Consider the following 21,105-nt stretch of genomic DNA (forward strand, 5'->3'; position numbering starts at 1 on the left):
GGCGTCCACAGTGGCGGAGATGCCCAACAAGCGGCCTGGCAGATGACCGACGATGTGGAGGTGGTAGTAGGGGACCTGAAGGCTGCGTGGCCCCTGCAGCCCCAGGCGAAGCGGAGGCTGGACCAGATGAAGCTGATGAGGATGATGAGGATGCGGAGGCTGGACCAGGCGAGGCTGAAGCAGAAGCGGAGGCTGGACCAGACGAAGCAGCTGATGAGGATGAAGCAGTGGCTGGACCAGACGAAGCAGCTGATGAGGATGAAGCAGTGGCTGGACCAGACGAAGCAGCTGATGAGGATGAAGCAGTGGCTGGACCAGACGAAGCAGCTGATGAGGATGAAGCAGTGGCTGGACCAGACGAAGCAGCTGATGAGGATGAAGCGGATGCTGGACCAGACGAAGCAGCTGATGAGGATGAAGCGGATGCTGGACCAGGCGATGCTGAAGCGGATGCTGGACCAGGCGATGCTGGACCAGGCGATGCTGAAGCAGATGCTGGACCAGGCGATGCTGATGAGGAAGCGGAAGCTGGACCAGGCGATGCTGATGAGGAAGCGGAAGCTGGACCAGGCGATGCTGATGAGGAAGCGGAAGCTGGACCAGGCGAGGGTGATGAGACTGCAGCTGGTGATGAGACTGCAGCTGAGGGCTGGACGGGCTCCTCAGGCCCCCCAGCTGACGAGGCAGAAGGCTGGACGGGCTCCTCGGGCCCCTCAGCTGACGAGGCAGAAGGCTGGACGGGCTCCTCGGGCCCCCCAGCTGACGAGGCAGAAGGCTGGACGGGCTCCTCGGGCCCCCCAGCAAAAACAGTCTCAGAACCAGTGGGCACTAAAGCCCCTGGCACACACAGGACAGAACCAGCAGGTGCGGAGACCTCTGCCAGAGACAGAAAAGAACCAGCAGGCACACGGGCCTCTGGCAGGGACGCAACAGAACCAGCAGGCACACGGGCCTCTGGCAGGGACAGAACAGAACCAGCAGGCACACGGGCCTCTGGCAGGGACAGAACAGAACCAGCAGGCGCACGGGCCTCTGGCAAACACATGGCAGACTGCAGCTGCACAGAGCATTGGGTCTGCTCAGGCAGCGACGGCCGGGTGTGGTCCTCAGCTGGCTTCTTAACCGCCAGGGGTCCTGAGTCTGCTGGGGGCTGAGACCCAGCCTCTGGAGAGGCCCTGGGGCGAGTAACAGTCTCTAAATTAGCCAGTTTCTGAGAAACTAGAGTGGTTTTAATGCATTTGTCTCTCCGCCCAAAATGGGTGCTAGGAACGAGATTCAAAATGGGTGGCACAGACACAGCCTCCAGTATGGAGGGAACGGGTGATCGGGCTAATGGCATAGATGCAGGCTGGGCTAATGAACTGGCTAAAGGCTGATGTACTGGTTGAAGTGAGACTGGAGTTGGTGGTGGAGTGGATGAAACACAGTCAGCTACTGTTATGGATGTTTTGAAAATGCCAACTTGTGAGAGGTCAGTTACCACGAAGGTAGGTAAACGCCGTGTACTGTCTTTACCCTCCCCATGAACGGCCCCAGAAAACACAGTCCCAGAAGCACCAGCGTCCTTAAAACTCACCACAGCTGGTCGCACAGGAGTCCCTGAATCCGGCTGTGGGGTGAAGCCTCGGTGGCGCGAATGTTTCCTCCCCACCGCTGACGGCTCCGACAGGCAGGGAAAAACCTCTGGGGGGTCGGGCCGTGAAACCTCCGGTGGGTGAATCTGAGACGGATGCTTTGTGGCAGTCGTAGTCCATTGTTGCTGGGCACAATTGGCTACTTCCCGAGCTTGCACCGCTTCCTGGGCTTTATGCAGCTCAGCGATTAAGTCTGTAAATCCCCGGACCTGGTGGAGATAGGGATTTCCGGCCAGGATTGCCTCAACGGCATTTATCCCCACAACTTTCGCTCGTGCATTGGAGGTGTGGGTTACCCAGTCCACCAGGCGTAGGGCACGTGTGAGGTCGCTCTCCCCGGCCAAGACCGCTGGATCCATCTTGTGGTCGCGTCGTACTGTCACGGCTGCACAGCAGTCGTGTGGTGAATTGAGAAAAGGATCCAAGATGCAGGCACTGACTGGGGTGCGAGTGAAAATTTATTTGCAGAGGTGATAAAGTGACAAAACAGGAAGAGCAGAGCGGGGAGTAAACAAACCTAAACTGGGAAAACTAAAGAACAAAACTTAAACCAGACACTCACGGGAGGAGGAGCGAAATGCACAAAGAGAGATGGCAGAGAGACGCAGAATGAATACCGGGTAACAGAATAATGCAGACTGACATGGAGTTAAACAGACAACGCGACAGAGAGCACAGGAAAACACAGGGCTTAAATACACGGGGAGTAATCAGGGAATGGGCCACAGGAGGGAGACACAGCTGGGAGCAATAAGGCTAACGAGACAGGGGAGAGGTAAAACTGAACACACTGACATGAGACATGAACTTTCAGAATAAAACAGGAAACTAACAGACACAGAGAACCAGACCGGACACTGAACTTGACAGGCAGACTCATGAGCAGACACAATAACACCATGGACAGACAGAGGGAACACAGAGAAGTGGAAGCAGGCAGGCAAAGAACAGAAACCTAACAAATGGCAAAATCACAACAGAATACACACTCTGAATGAACAAAAGCATAAGGAACACAAAACACTGAGTCCTCAGACTCAGGACCATGACAAAAAGTGAGACATCCTCCAAGAAGCCTCATTTTAAAGCAATTTCAATTAAATATAAGGTGTGGCAGAAGTGCATCATAAAGCTTGTATTACGACTGCTGTTGTGTTTTATGATGACAGATTTTATGATCACAGATTTATATTTAAGGCTACTTTACTTACATTTACAAGCTAATGTATCATCAACAGAACATAAACAGTAAAGTGTAGAAGTGACGAGTTTCTTCACAAAGTCAATCATCTTAAATAGCTCAAACATTTCATGAAAACAAAGAAATTGTTGTTTAAGGACTCGTCCTTCTGCCATCCACCCACCTATCCATTCATCCATCAACCCTCGTTTGTACACCTCCTTTTTACACCGAAGGTAAAAACACTTCTGCAAAGGGTACACCTGTGCATCCACAATTAAAAGTGAATCCTTCAGCACAGCGTACTGAGATTAATTTCCTGTTTACAGACAGGAGGAAGGGGGACAGAGCAGACGATGAAGCACACATTAGAGAAAAGAAAAGCCTTCTAACAAAGGTCTGAGGAGCTTGGAAAGAAAATCTCCAAAAGTTGATTCTGTTCATCTGGACGTAGCGTTTTGTGGGAGAAACGTTTCGTCACTCATCCAGGTGACTTCTTCAGTCTCAGCTGACTGCAGGTATCCAATCTTATAAACAGTACATTTGCATAATGACTGAAACCAGCCCACTGAAGGAACAATGGGCTGGGAGGTCAGTTCCTTAATCTTAATTATGTAAATTCTCATGACATTGATCAACAACCACTGATCAATGGCCATGAGTACCATTCACAGAGAGTTGGGGAATGGCTGCAATCACAGCATTGTAAGATGGTGACAGATGTACCCTTAGGCCCCCTCCTCGATTCAGAGATGGTCTTTCCCTTTTCACGTAAATGTCCTCCTTGACTCCGCCCTCAAACCAGCGTTCCTCCCTGTCCAGGATGTGTACATCCTCATCATTGAAAGAGTGTCCACTGGCCTGACGAGGTGGCTCTTCTGCGTTGTGCCATCCGCTTCGCCAGAGGTTGTTTGGTTTTCCCGATGTATAAATCCTGGCAATCCTCCTGCACTTAACAGAGTACACTGTGTTACTCTGTTTGTGTCGGGGGACCCGATCCTTGGGGTTTAAAAGCCGCAGAGACCCGGTGTTTAGAAAAAATGCGTCTCAACTGCTCCGATGCTCCTGACATGTACGGGATCACTGCAGGTTTTCGCTTGGGCAGCGGTTGTCCTTCTCTCCTGGATCGGCTGCAGCTTTCTTTTGGCGCCTTCCCAGCTTTGACAAAAGATGTTTTATCTTCATGCTGCTGGATAAAATCGACTGGTGGATGCTTTCCTTACACTAGCGAGCATAGACAGTGAAGCTGAGTTTGAAGCGTGTTTGAAGCATGTTACCGTGCACACCACGTGGGTATTCATAATGCACATGAAGAAATGTAGATATGTGTGGAAGTATGCGATCTGACATGGAACAATGTAACCCTCACATAGACAGAGGAAGACAAAGACACAGAAACTGCTGTCTGCTAAGAAAAACGGATTGCTAATAAACCCACGTATAGGAATTCAACCATATATTTGGATGGCTGGCAGGAAATAAGCAGGACTCAAAGTTATTTTATTTTGAGCTATTTTTCAACAAAATGTGAGTCTTCAAACGGTGCATTTTCTCTTAACACAATGTAAGCTTGCAACAGTGTGTTTAACACCAAAAACCAGATGATGTGGAACACCTGCAGGTCTGCTGGGTTAAAGCCATGCTAAAAGCTAAAATTTGTGAGACATTTGGTAAAGGCTTAGAGAGCGCTAACTCAAGGACAGATGCCACTCCTGGGTACTTTGAAAATAGCCAGCAGTCTAACAGACTTGTCTCTGGTCTTTTAAAGCAGACTGTATTAGCTGTCGCAGCAATACACTTCCAGAGGGGAGAGGCTTTATGGTCCCTGGTGCTTTTCTCCATCTATTTCTACCCTCTCTCTGCCTCTCAGCCCATCGCTTTCTCTCTCAGTTCTGTCTTTCTCTCTCAATGTTCATTTTCTGGTACACAAACACAATCATTTTTCAGAGTAACTGTCCTTTAGATGGCTGGCTGTTATTTTACTGTCACCACAGAAATCCTCATCCAAACTTTGAATGGTGAGTGGATGACGAAAAGACGGAGATGGCGAGACGCAGCAGGATACAATCCGTGAATTAGAAAAGTGTCTTTCAGTCAGCAAATAAACAAACCACCTGATGCTCTCCCAAACACTCGCCTCACAACAAAGCCCCTTTTTCCTAATAAGACTCCTCTTTATTTGAAGGACTATTTCGATCTCTTCGCCAGCGCCAGATCTAGTGATCTGATCTAGATTAGTTTAGAAGTGTTTGAAGCTTTAATCTGAAACTCAGAGGAAGAAACCACTTTGTCTAATGAGGTCAAGAGTTTACAAAAAGGACTTATATGTTTGGTCCTTCATCAGCAGCCCCAAAATGTTGCTTTGTATCACACACACACACTGGTGTCTGGTATGTCATGATCAAATATTTTCTGATTTGGTTTCTAGTTCTTAGTAACTGTAGGAAGAAAGCTTTTTAATTTTGACAAGCATAGTTAAACAGTAACCAATCACATGTCATAGCTTACACAAAATGACTATTTGTATTTTCAGCTTTTAATCTTGAGATGAATCTTCTGCCAAGTGTTTGACTTTGATGTTTTTTTATTGCATGTTGTTGGCATAATTTATTCTTCATTCAGTTCATTGTGGCGGAGGTGTGGTCCCTGGCTCAGCTGCAGGGGAGGGGTGGTGCAGTGAGATCAAAGGGGCGGTGCCGGGGAGTCAGTCTGTATGCTGTATTCAATGTTGCTTCCCTTGACTTGTTTTTCCTGATTAGTTTCAGCTGTGTATCCCGGCGTTTCCCATTTTCCTAATTACCTTTTGTGTATTTAAAGCTTTTGTATTCCCTCAGTTTTCACTTTTGTTGTTCTGTCATTTGTGGAGTGTGTCGATTTCTGCACACATATGCTGACTTGTAAGTTAATTAATAAAAACAAGGCATTATTTCTTTTGTAGCTGAAGTCCATCAGGTGACAGAAACCCTGATGGTTTCCTTACATATATGGGATCTTTTGGTGATGGTGCTGTGGCAGTATTAGTTAGCAGGAAATAAGAAAACTAAAGGGTAAGGAGTTTGGAGTTTATATGCCAGGTGACAATTTTTCTCTACAGACTTGGACCGTTGTGTTTAAGTTTTTATCTTTTCCACTCACCCATTAGTTAAAATTTTTGGTCTCTTTTGAGTTTGTTAACTTGTTGATCAAATGTTAGGTTTAATCCAGAGGCTTGTCATTTTGACACAAAGACATTAAACACAATCTTGAGGCTGTTCAACAGTGACATGCTACAAAGACTGGAGCAAGTCAGTATAAATATATGATATCTGTACTGATGTCAGCACAGCTGTTCCACATTGTGCTTTCAAAAGCATGATTAAATGATAAAATGATACTTAATTTACACCTTTTGGCTTGGGAAGGACAATTAAGTAATCTTCATAGTAATTAACTAATGATTAGCTTTCATTAAATGTATCTGTTTTGTATTTGGGTCAGCCCTCATGTGCTCGGTCACCTCACTTGGCTCTAAATTCTAAAGCTGGATAAATGGCCTGGTAATATCTAACATATCATGATGACTTGCACTAATGGACGTGTGAAACACTAACATTTGTGTGTGAATCCACACAAACTCTAAAATGCCCAACTTTATAGCACAAATAAACAAACAACTGGGTACAAATACAGTTTTAGGCTCTGTGACTTCCCTTCATAACTCTAAGTGGGTAATTTATTTAAAACTCCAATCTCATTGACAGATGCTGTGAAACAGCTGTCTGCTAGCCCTCGTAGACACGGATCAGAGCCACTGAACTGAACCTGAATTAGATCTTCCTTTGGTTCAATTCCCATTTGAATTATGAGATTGATGGCCTGCATGATATGTGTGTTGTTGGATTGGACCTGTACAGTTATAATAACCTTTGTACTTTATAACATAAAATTAGACCCACGTAAACAATTTAAACCAACTGAAAATATTTTGTAAACTTGAAAAATTAACTAAAATAAATAAAATACAGAGAAAATATTATCTAATTTTTAATGTTTATTAATTCTTTTTAAATCAAAATTTATCTTAAGAGGCATTGATAGATGTGCATATTGAGATGTTGGATGTCTACAAGACTGTGAGTCAACCGCTGTGAAAAAGTGCATTTCTATGGTAATACCTGTACTGATTTCCCCAAATCTTGCCTCTGAGATATTCCATTCATACATAAATAACTGATTAATTATTACACTCACATTCACAGCTATGTGCAATTTAGAGTTTCCAGTGAACCCATCACCACTAACTGCATGTCTTCGGACTGTGGGAGGACGCCAGAGTACCCAAAGAGAACCCACGCAAACATGGGGAGAACACGCAAACTCCACACAGAAAGACCCCGGCCTGATGGTGGAATTGAACTCAGGACCTTGCTGTGAGCCAACAGTGCTAACCACCACCACCCCTCCAAAAAACCCCAAACCTTTGTTGCATGATGTGGGCTTTGCTTACTAAACATCAATAGGTTTTGAACACTATTACTATAAAATGTTAGTATGACACCATCAGGACAGAAATCAAATTCCTCTTAATTTCTTCCCAGCTACTAGCTGGAGCCTTTCCCAGCATGCACCAGAGGGCTAATTAATCAAAGCACAGCTCACAGGGAGACAACCAGCTTCGTGCACACAGTGCTGTCACACCTTCAGAACAAACAACACGGCGTCTGTGGGTCCCCTGGTCCCCACGCAGTCATGCATAGTGATTATCCTCAAACTGTCACTGAAATCTGAAGAGATTCGGTTTTGTTTCAGTTTCAGGTTGAAGATTTTTTTACCTTTCTTTGTGTCACTGAAACTGAGTGATGAAAAAACTGCCCAGGGCACAAGTAGATCAATTTACTCTATTTTCTTTCACATGCCACGTCCTCCTTCTGTGCCACTTTTTCATCCCATTTACCAAGTCAAAGGAAATTTGATGAGTGATTTCCCTTTGTCAGGTTACTCCGAAATATCAGCCGGAGCCAGCTGGCTGAGGCTCACAGAAAACATTTTGCTGCTGTAAATTTTGGTGACACTAATTTTTAGGAAGGAATGATTATAAAGTGTTCCTCTGAAGAAAATCAGCAGCAAAACCTGCAGCCAGGCATGTTTACTAATGGTTCAGCCTGAATGTGCAAACGGAGAAAAACATTATTTTGTGTGTCTGCGTGTGTGATGTTAGCACTATCACTACCTCATCAAAGGAGGAACATCAGAAAGATATGAAGCACAGTGAATGTCTTCTATCAACTGTGAAAGCCGAAGACTTAGCTGTCAGTTTTTTTTAAATGTTAACATCATGTACGCATATTTCTTATTTTTGGATTAAATGAAGAGTAGATTTGCTTCATTCACAGTTAATAAGTATTCGTTATGTTACAGAGGAGTTTGTCCACGTTCTGTTTGACAAGACATATTTTAGCTTCTCTGCTTTTAAGACAACTTTATTCTGATTGGTTGCCCGTCACAAACAGAAGGTCTGAACAGCTGATAGCGTCTGGTAGTGCATTTAAGCTCAGTAAGACATCCACTCACTCAAAGAAATATGAGTTTATGACATAAGAAAAAGAATACTAGATCTTCATTACAATGCATTATACTGGGCTGACTGAATGATGCAGACACTTTTTAATTTGTATGTGAAGCCCTGCACACATATTGAACACTTCTGCAGTTCATGGTTTGCATGCTGTGCCATTTTTATTGCTGCCACTGCAGAATAAAAGGTGTCCTCTAAGAAATGAAGTGGAAAGTAAATGTGTGAAGGCTGGAAATCTGGAGGGACGCTAGCTGTAAAAGTCTTTCCATAACCTTAACCATGCTGTATGTACTGACAAGAAGGATAATGGGAATTTTAAAACACTGACATTCAGAATTGATCTTTCTACCACAAATTTGCCTATTGTTGGCAGTGTTATCTTTCCTGTGTGTGGGTGTGGCTCCTTTTCGGGAGGTGATGTCATCAGTGACTGGCAAAAGCACAAATTGAGACATCTGTGAACCAGCAGGACCTGAGCACACACAAGTGTACCCACACATTTCTACTTTTCATCAGGTTCTCACCCTCCCTCTCCTTCTCTTGTCTGAGAAAAGGAACAGAGCATTTCTAATGTGTTAAGCAGTAAACGTAATAAACCACTAAAAGCAGGGAAACTGTGAGCTCTTTTGATATTCATCCACCAAACATGCGCATGTTTCATGAGTGGGCAATCCGTACACAGCTACACACAGATATTGTGCCCGATTTGTCACACGTGATCTATAAATCCATTTTTTCATTACACATATGCACACACAACACTGTGAATCCATTTTATGTCCCAGTCTTCAATCACCAATAAATAGTGTTTTTAGCCTGTATCTGAACAATGACCGGAATGAGACAATCAGCACTGTGATTAATGACCTGACTGGAGAAGAAGGGGATGAACGCATTACTCGTGCATGTACATCAAACTTTTCTCTCTCTTCTTGTCTCATTCCTCTTATCTCATCGCTCTCTCAGTTTTATCAGTTACAACAATGTACTGCATTTCCCTCTAGACACTATCCCTCAGAGGATCATGGGATTGCTGGGAAACCTCAGCTGATGAATGTGTGCGTGTGTTTCAGTGTTTCACCTGCAGATTTTCAGAATCATTTTTCTGTCTAATCATTTAAAAATTTCCAAAATTTGGGGGTTTATATGATTGCGTGATATACATGTTTCTCATAGAGCTGGAGTTAGTGAAGGGCACAGAAAAGGAGATGCACCCACACTTTAAAAAAAAAAGACAGAAACACAAAACATATCTGCCTCCCCAGTAAGTTCCCCATCCTGTGGATGAACTCCAGCTGGTCTTGGACTGATCCTTGTTTTGCTCTGCAGCCTTCGTGAGCTCAGCATAAAGCTGCCAGCTCTCCACCAGCTGTGGAACAAACAAGAACGCTGTTGCCAGATGCAGAACAAGACGTTTGACTTGGAGTTTGACCAAGTGGGGAATGAAAGGGCAGAATTAATCGAGTGACACGCAGAACGGAAGAGTGGGGAGACTGCAAGTAAAAAATATAAATAAATTGCAAAATATACTCAGGCAGCCAAGTGTTGTAGGGAACAATGAAGGGAACCACCAGTGTAATGCTGCGTGTTTCCACAGAGGACCTCTGAGGGGATGCTTGGTTTGCAACAATATCGAGGTGGGTGATATGTTGCGAAAAAACATCTACATGACCTTCGTGAAGATTTAACACAGCACCATATTGTTGAATATTTTAACACTGAAGAGAAAACTACAGTAATAAGCAATATTAACAGGCTCCAGAAAATTGTAAACCCTAATGGAGCCTTGTGTGAACCCCCCATCACAGCAAAAGTAAGGAAGTAAGAAGCAGAAGGGCTTTAGGAATGCACTGCAAGGTCTTCTGGAAAAATAAAAAATGTTATACACAGATTTCTCAGCTTCCCAAAGAAACATCATCCTGCTGAAATGTTGCTGTTCACACTGCGTTCACCCTCAGTTTTCCATCTCACGTCTGGGCACCTGATATGCCTTTAAACACATTAATCTGCTACTCCGACTGGATTCTTGGATGGTGTTTCCTTGCCTCCCTGGTTCCTAAAAGCACTTCCCCACCAATGTGGCCTCATGCTTTATTTCAATGCTGGGCTGCTTTCAGTGAGAAAACTCTGCAATCAATCAGCGGTAGAGTGGCTTTGTGCCGGCATGAGTCATTGCTGTAGTAGAAGAGAGAATAGATGCAGCAGTGCACCCGTGGGCGCCTTCTGCCAAACAGATTTTAGACCTCATAGGTGTTTGGAAAAGTTACTAAACTAAATTTGGAGTTGCTCATTTTTGGCATTTCAGTCCAGTCAATTAGATGTGAGTTGATATCTCCCCAAATACACCAGATATCTATGTTCTAACCTAAAAGGCTTATTTTTGTAGACCTGGTGTTGCATTCCTGTTAGTAAAGTGACCTACGTGAACATTTTACTGCACTCTTTGCTTTGTACTGTGCCCCACTTTATACTGCAGAGTTCTCATTTATTACTTCAATGCAGTTTTTCACCTCACATGTGTAAAATGTTCTTGGACCTTTTCAAACTCAGAAATCTGCTACTTCAATGTCAAACTTCCTCTGTGGCCTGCAGTCTTACTGTAATCACATTACCTTTCTGCATACATTAATAATGTAACACATAACTATTCCAAGACTGTTACAAGTCACACAATTAAGTTCTTATCTGTTTTACTTCTATAAATTATTTGTTTGATGAAAAATAATCACCATATAATAAATAATTAATCTTATGTTTCCATGTAACTTATGTACATTACATGAAAGTTATTGTTATTGCAGCAAACACAGCCTCAAAGACAGACAAAGCTTTATTTATAATAAAGAATGAAACAGATATGCACAGTCAAGCATATAACCTGATATATCTCCATCTGTTTCTACAGTGGAATGACGGTCCCCAAACTCGCCGTCTCTTGTGGGAATTTTTAGTGAGTAGACGACAAACAGCACTTTGAAAAGCAAGACTTAGCAACACTCAGTAGCTGTGTGCACAGACACACACACACTGAATGGTGTCGTGGTCTGGGTGGTTTTCCACAGCATCAGCTCCTCCCCACTGGGTGGAGTCTTTGTTGTTCCTCACCTGATGGCAATCGGACCAGCAGTATTTATGACCGGCGCACTCAACTGGTCTTCGCCAGATTATCTGCCAACTTTAGTCAGTTCTCGGCCTCACGTCCGTTCCTTGGTGACTAATCGTGTGTATTAACCGTATCTCTGTTTTTTTTCGTCAGCCTCTGAAAACCACCTACCAAGCTCTCCTGGATACCAGTTTGCTGCCACCGGTAACCCCTCTCCGTTTTGGAGCTGCCATTCTCTCCTGCCTGCCTCCCTGCATTGCATGCAGCACCCACCTGGACCTCTCCTGCCTCCCCCCTCCACGCAACCCCCACCTGCAAGCTTGTAAGACAGCTCAGTGTACTATTTTTTTTAGATTCACTCGCAACCCTCTGTGGGATTCCCCTGACTGCTCTGTCCTCTGTTTCAGTGCCCGGGCCCGCCACAGTTTTCCCTGCCCAGTACCTGCACCCAGTTATCCCTGCCATCTAGTTTTCACCACAGTATTTTTCTCTCGCCTCAGACATCTAGTTTATGTTCATTGATTCTAGTCTGCACTTTCTGTTAGCCTCTGAGCATTGTAAAAATAAAGTCTCTTTTCGTTACACCTCACCCCTGGCCTCCGGTTTTGAATCTGCGCTTGAGTCCATCCCATGTCCACGGGCCACTGCGCCTGACAAATGGAGCATGAATAGCGCAACCAACCAGCCATTAGGCTGGGAAGAGCACTGGGAACTAAATAAAAATCTAAGAGAAATGCTTTTTCACAGCGTTTCAGTCTTTTACAAGTTCAAACTAAATACAAGGCCTACATTAAACTTTATTTGTTTCAGTCATTCATGAAAAGGTTTTCACAGAATTTCAGCTAAGTGCACCAATCAACTACAGTCAGCGAAAAATTGCAGATGACCTCCATTACAGTCAGTCAATAAACTGGAGGAGGATTAAACAACAGGTACAAGGCTGTTCCTGAACTTGGACAAAGCTTTTCAATGTCTGTGAATTATTTAGTGTAAAGAGAGAGTGTGTAGTCGGTGGATTTAAGAGTCAAGTACTTTCTTTGTAAAAGCTGACAGAATTCAATCTTTCTAGTTTTTATTTTTCTGTTGAATCTGCTAAGCGCGTCTTTTTTCTTAAATATTTCCTGTTTTGTGTTTTCATTCGCTGCTTCCATTTAACAAAATGAGAAGAATCCTATTGCAATCCCGTGACTTGAGAACAGCTTGAAGTTTTCAAAGTAATATGAGTCAACAGAGCTAACATATTCAGCATTCCTGTGGGAAATCTAATTCTCCACAGCTCAGAATATTCCCATGTCAACTAAATAAAGCTGGTACAGAGGGAGCTGCCCCAAAATAAATAAAGCTAAAGGAAGCTATTCTTCTCATTTTCAGCTCCATGTTTTCTTTTTCTTGGACTTCACTAAAGAAGTATATTCATAATTTATCTGGTACTGGGCGTCGGTGAAGCCCCTTATTTCACCTGCAGTCTCAGACAAACAATTTTAGCTCTGTTCCCCTTGAAGGCAGCTCTCTCTCCTTTCTTGTCTGTGTAAAACTGAACACTTACACTAGTCTAAGGCAGTCCCATGGCAGGGATTACTTGCAGAGATACACTGTTCTCATTACTTAAAACCTCAGCCACTTTGTCATTATAGTTCCCCTTCAGCTTAAATTATGTGCAACATTCAATAAGCTATAGAAAACATGTCTGTCTGTGCAGTAAAGCTTTAAATGAAATTTCCCCTTGTGGGACTAATAAAGGTATATCAAATCAAATCAAATGATAAAGTTTGGCTTCAAAATTCCTTCAAAAATCCTGCTAATAATCCTCAGTTTTACTACAACAGCTCTCAGATTAGTAACTTTCTCTGCTTCTGCTGTTTGTGTCTGGATGTGTGACTGCGGTTGGCAGCTCATATTAGCGGTTCTTTCTCATCCCGCTCCTCTAAAGATGTCTGGAAGATTCTAAAATTACTGTTATTTTGTTTGGTAAACACATAGTTAGGGATCGAAAGCACACCGAAAGTCCTTCCTCTGCTGCAAATGCATTTCATTTTCTGTGGCGTCTCCTCAATAAAAGCCATCCTGCTGCCAGTGTGAGGCTTTCAGTGCAAAGCAGAAGACAGAAATGCATTAGCAGAGGGAGAGAGACAGAAACAGAGAGTAAGAGAGAGAGGTACCTGTGAACATCTTTTCTGTGTGAAGGGACTTTAAATGTTGTAACAAATAATAAAAATAATATAATGGTTTAGGCCAGCGGTCTCCAACCTTTTTATCTGTTAGTCTTTTCAGTGCCTTTAGCTGACAGACACACTGTGTGACTAACAGAAATGAAACAGTATGTGTTTGATTATATTTGTTGATCTGTTAGAGATGTTGCATTTGAAATTACCTGTCACTTAGAAAAATGTTACTCCCCTTATACTTCAGCTCGATGGACAATTTATGGACATCTGGACCAAATATGCAGTTCCAGGTTGAGTCTAATGCTCTAACTGATGCATAAACGTTTTCATCTCTCAGTGATGGATATGCCAGCAGGACAGTTTTTTAAGTATTATTGTTTTCTCCATTTAGTCTCAAATTGGTTTGGCATCTGGAAGACAAGAATAACAGGAAATATTAACTCCCGTCAATCATTAAACCCAAAGTGATGTAGGAGTAGAAAGTGGGAATATCTGTAAAACTGTAGGGAGTAAATGTAGAAAAATATATGTATGGTAGGTACTGGATACTTCAAAATTCAGCTACAAAATATGTATACTTCATTACTGGGACAGGGAATACTGGAGTTACTGGTGGGAAGTAATAAAGTATGTATTTGTTAAGATTCCTACCATCAGGTTTTACTGATCACACAGGACAAGATTAACTAAATAAAAGGGAGAAAATGATTTGAGTGCAAATAGTGCTGAAGGTTGTGGTTCGTTTCACGGGTGATTTACAAAAGTTCATTTTAATTTTGCCAACAGCTGCACAACTTAGAGCAGGGTCACAAAAGAGAAGTCATTCAGCTGCAGGAAATTTACTGAGTGGGCAGGCACAGCCCGTCAACTGTGATCAGAAAAGGATACAAGTACACTTATACATTTATACAATTTTATTTATCTACATTTTACCCACATTTACACAACTAAATGTAGACGTATGGTGGCAGCATGACAGAGTCGGAGTATGTTGGAAACAGGCTTCAGAAATACTTTGACACTAAGTCAGCTTATATCACTTTAGGGATAAACCAGAAATGCATGAATGACAAAAGTTTGTTTCTGTTAACAGTCTCACTACAGTTTTTTTGTTCTGGATTTGTTTAGTTAGAACAACACGGCTGAGATCGCCGTGGCAACCTTGTGCACTGTCCATGGTCCTGAAATAACATCCGTTTAATGAATTTAATATTTTCCAGTTTGCTTCACCACAAAGAAACTTTATAAAGTGAAAAAATGTTTTAACATTTATTAGCATAAATCCATTGATCAGACTGAAATCCATCCAAGGTCAGATTAGTTTCACTGGTTTTGGTTCCAGGTCATCTGTGAGATCAGATTTTGAATTAGGCGGCTTGGTAATCTGCGAGCATTTGTCACGTCGTTGTCCATTATGCCAAATATAGACATGGCACACCACATGCCACTGCCATTCTTGTTCATAGCCTTGTTACTTCTCAGATTGACTACTGCAATTCACGCTTCTTTGGTCTTACTCAGAAATCGATCCATAAGCTTCAACGTGTCCAGAACTCTGCTGCACGTATTATCACCAGGACCCCTGTCCTGCAGCAGCTTCACTGGCTCCCGGTCAAATATCACATCAATTTTAAAATACTTTTGTATACATTTAAGGCAGTTCATCTCCTCTCCCCTCCATATCTCTCTGAATTGGTTCAGATCACCGCAAAAATCTTCGAGTTCACTACAAGAATCTGGTCAGTACTTTTATGCCAAAACCCAGTTTGCACAATCCGACCCGTAGAGAGCTGAGTAGAGAAGTTAAAAACAATCTGCAGGACTGCAGTGCCCATCAAACTGGAAATTCAATATTTGGACCAAAACTTTTTCTTTTTAGTCTGCAATCAGTGCAGAAACACCAGCTGTCTCTTCATCTCTGCCTCCATCCTTTGTGACTCATCCTCTATTATTTGGATTGGTTTTTGGAAAGTGCCCAAGTTCAAATAAATATACCCGACCATCAAACTGAAATGCCTTTTTTCCCTCCATATTAGTCCTTTGGGTGATTCACCACTGCATGCAACTGCAAAGTTTCCTGAAAGTCAGCGTCTATAAAATAAGCAGCATGAGCAGTGATTAGTTTAGCTACCAACAAGTGTCCTCAGTGGAGAATCATGATGTGTGCCAGGCAGATCGTTTGTTTCTACGCTCAGTCACACAACAATCTGAGCAAGAACTGTGACACAGGCCACTGCTCAGTCCACTGCAGCCATTTCACAGTTTGTAGCAATCATTCTTAAAAATGAATATTTCTGTTTGCATTTATAATTTAAACCCCCAAAGAGGGGAAATATGGCTCAGGTGAAAAGTACCACTGTGCATTGAGCTGTTAAAAATGCGAATGTTGAAACCAAAATAATGATCGAATCCAGTATCCACACTCTTCCTCTCATTCTTTACCTGCTGCTGGCCCAGACAGTATGCATGCGAGATATTCGTTTTGATAGGGTTAAGTGTTCATTAATCTAGTGCTCCAGAAAAAAGAGCCAGTGACACTTCTGGGTAATAACGCTGAGGGTTGCATCGATTTAAACAAATGAGGCCGTTTGTTTAAAACTGAACCGCAATCTGATCTTTCTCAGGTAATTTGCTTGTAATTCAACACACATATTCAGTCTAGGTGTTTGGTAAAAGTCACAGAAGCATGAAGCTTTTGAGTTTGTTTAAATCTCGGCACATGTCTACTTGTAATTAAATTCAGTCTAAACACACAGAGGTATTGACCTGCAGCACTTCATGACCTTATCTTCACATCGTTTCTTGCCACCTTATTACTGCGCAGCTCCGTCCTACTCTGTTCATCGCGAGCAGCTCGTTTACAGATGATAAATGTGACGTGCATGTGGATGATAGTCATTGCGTTTGCATTTGATATGACTGGATTTTAGCCTCATTAGGATCAGACACGACCAACTGCTTGGTGGTGTTTCTACTTTTAATAATTAGATTTCTTTATAGAAAATTTGATAGTATAACTATGACTACTTTGATGGCAGTGTTGTGGTGCCCAGAGACGGCATCTGTGACCAGAATGGAAAAATATATTTTATAAACTCTGGACATTTTTTAGCTTTTATGAAGGACCTGTGCCCAGTACTGAAGAAGAAAGCAATATTCACCATTGTTAGATGTTAGTTATTGTTCATTGTCTCACTCAGTTACATTTTGAAGCACGCTGACATAATGAAGACATTAATCATTAAAATATCTCACTATAATAAATTAATTTTCCTTATCTTTAGTTATTAAAATAATGGGACACTGCAGTCAAACGTTCCTCGAGGATTCAGAAGAGTTCATTGCATTTGCGATCTGTCTCTGCACACCAGCAGGGTCTAGTCAACCCTATAAAACTTCCATAAAGACAAAATAGATGTTTTCTTGGTCTCCTTGTTTTTTGTTTAAACGATATTTGTGATGTTACTGAACACAAAAACTCAGCAGAAAAGTGTAAACACTGCAATGTCCCCAGGTGTAATGCAGGAAAAGTCGTTTTCATATTTTTCCTCCCTCATGTGCAGCACATGGCAGGATATCCTCTACTTCAAATGCATCTGTGCAACTGGAACTATTCTGTGACCTTGAGCTGAATGGGCTGCCTGGATGGGGCATGCACCAAACACCACGCCCACTCGCTAGCTGTGAATCCAAAGGACACATGCTAACATCACACTTCATAATAATGGCAGGTTGGAAATGCAGGTTCACACACATTTCAGGTGTGAAATTGGCTTCCGAGATGCAAATCTGATTCTGACCCTGATTCTGCTTCAGTTTTGTAGCTGCTAATTCAGTCAAACTTACACTGAAGGAAAAAACATTGTCTCACCTTAGATTCAGATTGTTGTACAGCCGTTTGCATGAATCGGGAGTGATTCTACAGCACGAGCACCTCGCTGTAATAATGACGCTATAAAATCTGACCCATTGTCCTCTGGGACAGAGCAACACACAGTGAGGGACAAATAACAAAGAGAGCCTCACAAACGTGCTCTCTTTTCCAATCTCTCCCTCTTCTTCACACACAGAAACTCTTATTAGCTGCGACTGAGGCTGAATAACACAGCAAATTGGTCTCTCAACAATCATTTTCTCTATGTCTGCTGAGGCTTGTTGGCTAGAAGGAGACAATCAGTGTCATCTCACATTACAGAGATACACAAAAGGTGAATGTCATCAAATCCAAAGCCCCCCCTTAAAAAAAACACAGACTTTAAAATGCAAAAAAAAAGTGTTTGTGGCTCTAAAACAGCTTCAAGACTTTGGCGAGAGCGTGACTGAAAATCCCAATAAAGAAATGTTTGATAGGCCAAAGCTTCAGAATCCACTGACAGCACACAGAGGAAAAAACAGCTCTATAAAGACGGGAGCCCGAAATTTGTCATGTTTACTTCGACTACTTTAAAGTCTTTCTGTTGCTCACGTGTCGCGTCAGTGCTCTTATAATAAAAATAGATACATCCCAATCCTATATCGCTCTTTATCTTTGCTATTTTTAGTGCTTCAGTGTTCAGTTTTTTATCTCCTGTTTCTTTTTATATTAATGTCTTGTTACTGTGTAAAACACTCTGTTGTGCATTTACACTGTATTTAGTTCTAAGATGTAAAAAAAAAAAAAGTGTGGAAAACCACAGTTTCCCCGAGCAGTTCAAAAGCCACAGATGAGGACAATGTGGAGATACATTAGTGAGTATGGAATGGGTAACTAACTCTGAAGGCTCTATTAATACTGAATATTTAAAGGTTCTGGAGTAACATACACTGCTAACAAGGCATTTATTATTTTGGCAAGATAATGCCAAACCACATTTTGTACATAACCCACGAGCTTGTCTCCACAGTGAGAATCCAAGTGCTGCACTTCAGTCATCAGTTTGACATTAAATACGTTAAAAAACAAAAATATGGTCGAGGAAAGCCAGAATTATTCATCAGCAAAAATCTGGTATTAAGCAGGAACACCGCAGAAAACATGTAACAAATGTAAGTTTACGTAAGAAAAAACAGTAACACTCTTGGACACCATAATTTGTTTCAAATCATTGCACTTTCCCTTTTGTTTACATTGTGATCTCATCGTGAAAGTGTCGTACGAAGTGAAGGTTTCCCATGCAGAATGCAGTAAAACACAACAGACTGATTTTCACCTCCAGCAGCATCTGAGGTCCATCTGTCTGTCAAACCTGAAGTACTGAATTTTTTAAAAGGGGGATATGCACGTCCGGCTCTTCATTATGTCCTTTGTGAGATAATTATTTGCTGTTTTAACTGTTTACTTTGTTTCCAGCATCACAGAAATTAAGCTCACCGTTTGTAACACTGATAAAATCGATCATTTAGTTCTTCAGCCCATGATTTGTTCAGTTCTCCTCAAAAGCTTCGAACTAAGACAGCAAGCCATCTGCTTGAGATGTATAAACTCATTTTCAGTGCACAGCAGGTCATTCAAAACAAGAGCAGCAGCTGCATGAATACAGTGTAAAAGCAGATCAATGGATAAACTGAGGCCTGAAAATAAAATAAGAATTAAAAACAGTGAAAGAAGAGCAGAAAAAATGCTGCTTGGTGTGCATGTCTGCTCACAGGATTATACTTTATTGTATTTAAAAGACAGTTTTAGTCCTGAGGGTGTGGACAAGCAGCTCCACAGTCGGAGGATTACAACTGTGAGTGTGTGTGTGTGTGTGTGTTGGTTGTGAGTACATTTGTTTCTCTGTGTGCATCTGCAGGGTTATACTGTAGTTGGCGGCTACAGGGCATAAAGCTTTCCCTTCCTCTTTCTCTGCTCCTTTTATGTCTCACATTTCCCAAGTTTCCAGCTCAACTCCTTATTTGCTTTCCAGGTAGTTGTGCACATGTGCCAGTTCAGAATATATGCCACGTTAGAAACTATAGAGAATAAAAGATTTATGACCATTTAAATGTCAAAGCTGTTCTTTTTAAAAATGTACTGCAGGCAGCCATTTGCAGTGAAACGTGCTCCAGCTCCACTGAGCTGCTGCAGCTGACAGTTTCTGAGAGCAGTTTCTGTTATAATCCTGCCTTAAATGGTCACTGAGCACAAAGCCTGCAGCAACTCGGTATGAATGGAGTTCAGTCCACAGAGAAAAATCTTCCCCCAAAAAACGCCCCAATAAAACAACAACAATGACAAAAAGACAGTAAATATGGATTTGAGGCTACATCTGTTCTACTGCCCCAGATTAAAGTATCCTGCCTGACAGGACGCTCAGAGGCTCTTCAGTTTTCTGCACAGGCAGAAAGATTTCAGTTCATGTGAAGGAGGAGGAAAATGGTGGAGCAGTAGGGCGATACAGATTTTGAGGAGCGGCGATATAAACATTACTTTTATTTTTATTGCTGAAAAAAACAAGAGCGTGATGATAAAGTGCAACTGCATGCAGCACAGAAACACTGCTAACACAACTCCAGCTCTTTGTGAGCATCTGCACGGACAGCATGCTAACACAAAACTAGCCAACAACCCAGAGTGATGATGAAGCGCGATGAGTCAGTGCTGACCACAGCTCAGCAGAGCCTGAACTTCAACAGGTAACAAACTGATGAGCAGTCAGGCAGAAGTCTCTACATCTACCTGCTCATGTTTCAGAGGTGATCACTTTGAAGTGTCTTTGAACTGGTTTCCAACTTTATTTTGTTCATTAATAGCCAAAAACAGAAGATCGTATGTGTGTCCCCATTAGGACAGAGATCTGCGTTGGTGTGTGGGACTGTAGCTTAAGGTTCATATTGTTAACTACTAATTATGAGACAATGTGTATTAGTCAAGTTGTTGCTTCATCATGTCTAAGTCAGCTTTGTTGTAACTCAGGCCCACAGTAAATATGTTGGTCTCTCAGTTATTGAGCAGGACATATGAAACACGGGGCTTCTTTACATATATATGCAACATTTTAACCATAGTGATTTCGATAAAATGTGACAATCATTCTGCAAGACTAAAAGACAATTTACGTGACAGCAGTTGGTGAGCTGATGATTTCTCTCCAGATGACTTATTTTTTATTCTGGTGTGCTGCCCAAATCACTGTTTTCCTCTGGCAAAAATGTAATTTAACACAATGCTGATTAAAGAAGGGACAGAAGAGGCAGCTCTCCTGTGATGGAAAAAAAGGGTATCCCTCTAGATTTAAATTACAATAGGGCCACGAGGTTCACAGAGAAATGGAGGCTAATTGTGAGTGTAATTAGTCTTGTGATGAGGGTGAATAATGACCCACATGCACTCACTAGATTGCATTTAAATCACTGACCAGCACAGGTAATGTTAATCCTCTGATTTCCTTTCAGAAATAAATCCACAGTCTAAAAGGGTTTAAGAAATCTCTGCTGCTCCTCAATAAAGCTGATTCAAAATGAACAGCTGAACTCTTCAAGAATTAAATGCATAGCGATTACAGCAGGTA

The 21,105-nt window shown here is 42.3% G+C and overlaps 1 protein-coding gene and 1 long non-coding RNA gene across 6 annotated transcripts in view; one reads left to right on the forward strand and one right to left on the reverse strand.

Annotated features, from left to right (window-relative positions):
* The window catches only part of slc8a2b (solute carrier family 8 member 2b), a 212,957-nt gene that overhangs the window by 67,112 nt on the left and 124,740 nt on the right, over window positions 1-21,105 (reverse strand). The gene's annotated exons all lie outside the window — the stretch shown is intronic.
* On the forward strand, window positions 11,410-12,060 carry LOC146694636 (uncharacterized). The gene is made up of 2 exons (XR_014923892.1): window positions 11,410-11,793; window positions 11,879-12,060. It is a non-coding gene; the product is annotated as an uncharacterized LOC146694636 (long non-coding RNA).

Source organism: Copadichromis virginalis, linkage group LG14, assembly GCF_057382275.1.
Source record: "Copadichromis virginalis isolate Kocher_CV1m ecotype Utaka linkage group LG14, C_Virginalis_male_GT1.1, whole genome shotgun sequence".
Classification (NCBI taxonomy): Eukaryota; Metazoa; Chordata; class Actinopteri; order Cichliformes; family Cichlidae; genus Copadichromis; species Copadichromis virginalis.